Here is a 4,241-nt window from a genome sequence, read left to right as displayed (position 1 = left end):
GATATTTCCATCTCTCCAAAATTAGTCACTGGTGCCTCATTTAGTTCATTTTGTGAGATCATATTTTCCCAGATGGTCCTGATGCTGTGGATGTTCATCGCTGTCTGGGCATTGAAGAGTTAGGTATTCATTGTAAGCCTTCACAGTCTGGCTTTTTTGTACCTGTCTTTCTTGGGACTGCTTTTCAGGTATTCAAACAAACTTAGGTATTGTGATCTAAGTTTTTGGTCACTACAGCTATATCTGCATTAAGGGGGCACTTCAAACCCAGTAATGTAGTGAGTCCTGCAGAGTTACAGAGGCACTGCCTTGAATAAGATCTCAAAGAATTACCTGTATTACCAATCAGAGACTCTTGCTTTTTCCTTTACTTTGTTCTAAACAAATGGAGTCTCTCTGTGCTGAGCTGCCTGAAATTGGGGGAGAGGAGATGGAAGCAGCTCTGTGACCACCACAACTGAGACTATGCTGGGTCAGACTTGAAGCCAGCACAGCACTGGATCTCACCGAAGTCCTGTGGTAACTACTGCCCAGTTACCACAAATGTTTTGTCAAGTCCTTAGGGCTTTACAACCAGCAGATGGTGAAACCAGCCAGGATTGTGTCCTTGTCTTCAGAGTGATGAGATTCCCCTCTCCTTGACAGGTTTCAAGATACCATCCAGGAGGTATGGCCTGGAGTCAGAAATCTTGGGAATCTATATGGTACCTATTCTCCTGTGGCTGAGCTTGTGCCCAGCCACTAAATGTTTCCCACTCTTCCTCACCCTTTCTACAAGCGGAAGAGTCTCTCTCCATGTCCACAATACTGCCCACTCCAGATCCTGGGCAAGTATTGCTTGGGTACTGCTGATACTCACTCAAGGTCTAAGAGTTCCTTTATCAGCTTGTGGTGAATTCTGGAAGGTCTGGAACTCTCCCTTTGGTGCAGTGTGCTACCTTCTGGGCCAGGGCATGTCCAGAAATGCCATCTAAGAGCTAAAGCCTTGAAATCAGGAACCCTAAGATCTCACTGTAGCTAAGCTAGTACCTAAGCTGATATTTGGTTCTTATGAAAGAGTTTTGTGTGTGTGTGTGTGGCTAGTTGTTCAGTTTGGTGTTCCTATAGGCAGAATGATCAGTGGAGGCTTCTATTTGGCCATCCTGCTTTCCCTCCTCTTGAGATATTTTTTCATTAAACACTCTAGACTTGTTAAAATACTAAAATACCTTGTGCTTTCCCCCAGAGAGGTGAATGACATTCTTAATGAACCAATAATCATTGCTTGCATGTCAAATACCATGATTGTAAAAATTTGCATATTTTCTCTTTCTCTCTGGCACCATATTATTATGAGGTAGTTATCTGAGAAAGTGAATCTGAGGATGCAATGTTTGTTTCAATAATCAATTCTCTGGGCCAGACATGAGGGCTAAGGAATCAGCATGATTATTTTGGTTCTCATGTTAAGTGATGTTATTCTGTCTAGCTTTTATCTGTGATAAAATTAATTTTTCACCGTTATCTGACTCTTTTGTGTAACTTTTCAATTTGTTCACAGCAGGTATGTAAAAGGAATGCTATTTATTGTGCTTTCTGAAAAATTTAATGATGTACATTCTGCTTTTTATAACAAATTCAGATAGAAAATTACCCATAATTAACTATAAAAACATTGTTATTAATGTTGCCCAATATAGAAAATCTAGTTCAATTAGAATTTCAGAAAAATAAGGCTTTTTAGCATAATCGTGTCATATAACATGTAGAACATCAGCTTAAAAAGTACCTTTACTGAAATTTAATTTTAATTGTATACCATATATTTTTATCTGCAAAACTGCCAATCCAAATTATCTTATATGCTATAATAATTGCTATAATTTTATGATTTCCTCAGAAAAAATGAAATCTGAAAAAAACTCTGAAAATCTTTTGGTACATTAAACTAATGAACATTATTCCTGCTAAAGTCTTGCTCAAAAGAACATAAAAGTTGAACTTTTATGAAGAAAATAAATATTTTTATAAAGCCAAATTATCAAAATTAATATGATTGATCTGAAATGCACTTTGCAAAAAAGTTAGAGTTTAAAAAAAGAGAATAGAAATATATACTTTGATAAAATACATATCAATCATATAATTATAAAGGTTATGAGACAATATGTTGAAGTGAGTAGCAAAAAACAGGTAGAGCTATAAGTTGACAATAGTGAAAAGCGAGAAGCAAAAAACAGAGCTATAAGTTGACACTAATGGAATAGAGTGAAAAAAAAGTCAAAAGCTTAGATGATACTAGTTTTCTTCCTCAGATTTTCAAAGATTTTGTGTCTTTAAAATAGCATTAAAACAGACAAAAACCACAGCCGGACGCAGTGGCTCACACCTGTAATTCCAACACTTTGGGGGACTGAGGTGAGTGGATCACGAGCTCAAGAGATCGAGACCATCCTGGCCAGCATGGTGAAACCTGTCTCTACTAAAAATATAAAAATTAGCTGGACATGGTGGCACACACCTGTAGTCCTAGCTACTCGGGAGGCGGGGGCAGGAGAATAGCTTGAAGCCTGCAGGCAGAGGTTGCAGTGAGCTCAGAACGTGCCACTGACACTCCATCTAAAAAAAAAAAAAAAAAAACCTTTGAAAATCTGCTGAAGAAAATTAAACATCAGAAAACAAAATTATAATACAGTTATGAAAGAGAAAATGAAATGTCTAAAAGACAAATAATATTAAAGACAAGTATTTGCAACTTAATTGTAATACAGTAGTTTCCCTTTATTTGTGGGGGGTTTACATTTTAAGACCCTTAATGAATGCCTGAAAGCACAGATAGTACCAAACCCCATATATACTATATTTTCTCCTGTACATACATATCCATGTTAAAACTTAATTTATAAATTAGGCACACTAAAAGATTAGCAGCAATATCTTATAGTGCAATTGAATATTAATAATTATGATAATATACCAGCGTCACTATTCTTGCACTTTGAAGTCAAATTAAGTTTAAAAAAAAAAAAAAGTGTTACTTGAACACAAGCAATAAGATATTGCAATGGTGAATTTGATAACTGGTAAGACTACTAAGTAACTAACGAGCGAAAAGGACAATTCATGTCCCAGGTAGAATGGAGTGAAATAGCACAAGATTTCATCATGCTACTCAGAATGGAGTGCATTTTGCAACTTATGAATTGTTTATTTGAAATTTTCCACTTAATGTATTTAGACTGCAGTTGACCATGGGTAACTGAAATCATGAAAAAGAGGGGATTACTGAATAACAGTGAAAAGTTAATGACAACATACTTTTCTCAGGCAATCCATGGTGTCAGGGTTTTCCTGAAGAGTGTTAAAAAACTTTAACAGACTATTCACTCAGAGATGAATATTTCAATTAATTAAAAGACACTATATTCACATCATTTTATATCTGACTTTTATCAAACCATTCCGTGTTATATGATTTCTATGTTCTTTTGGTATTACAGGCCGTGGAAGTCCTTCCCTCAAATATATGATTCTGAATTCCCAAAATTGTTAAGCAAATTATCAACAAATACTACATTCGATTATGTAAATCTTGGATTAAAATGAAAATATCTGTTGAAGAAATTTGAAACAAATTATCAGCAATTATTTGCAACTTTTAAACGGAGAAAATGACTAACATTATGCAGGAAACAGAAGAAGAAAACAAGGACAAGAAACACTAGAGAGAAATGTTCAATTGACGTCTCAGGAAATCCTCATATTTGTTCTCAGATTGAGTATTTGAAGTGGCTCATGAAAGTGATAAAAGTCACAGAGACCTCTGGAAATTTGAGATGCATGCATCTTTTCCCCTTTGGAGCCCTTAGTGGTAACAAGTCTCATGGAGTTCCCTGAGCCACCACAGAATGGTGGAAGCTCTCCAGGAGTGGTACTGTGGTGTGGAGAGACCATTTGAGAGAGACTGTCACAATCCTTCACAATTTCAAAAGATTCAGAACAGTGAGAAAAGCACCTAAATGTTTTTCTAATCTCTCCCTCTAGCCAGAAGAAAGGTAGAAAACTCAGTTGAGAGAGAGCCAATATGATAGGTGACAAAGTGCTAGCAGCACTCACTCTCAGCGCCTCCTCGGCCTCAGCGTCCACTCTGGCAGCGCTTGAGGGGCCCTTCAGCCTGCCCCGGCACCGTGGGAGTCCCTCTCTGGGCTGGCTGAGGCCAGAGCCCCCTCCCTGTGCTTGCCGGAAGGTGTGGAGGGAGAGGC

Source organism: Mandrillus leucophaeus, unplaced genomic scaffold (genome assembly GCF_000951045.1).
Source record: "Mandrillus leucophaeus isolate KB7577 unplaced genomic scaffold, Mleu.le_1.0 Scaffold45, whole genome shotgun sequence".
NCBI classification, from domain to species: Eukaryota; Metazoa; Chordata; class Mammalia; order Primates; family Cercopithecidae; genus Mandrillus; species Mandrillus leucophaeus.
Note: the sequence above shows the minus strand (reverse complement) of the source record.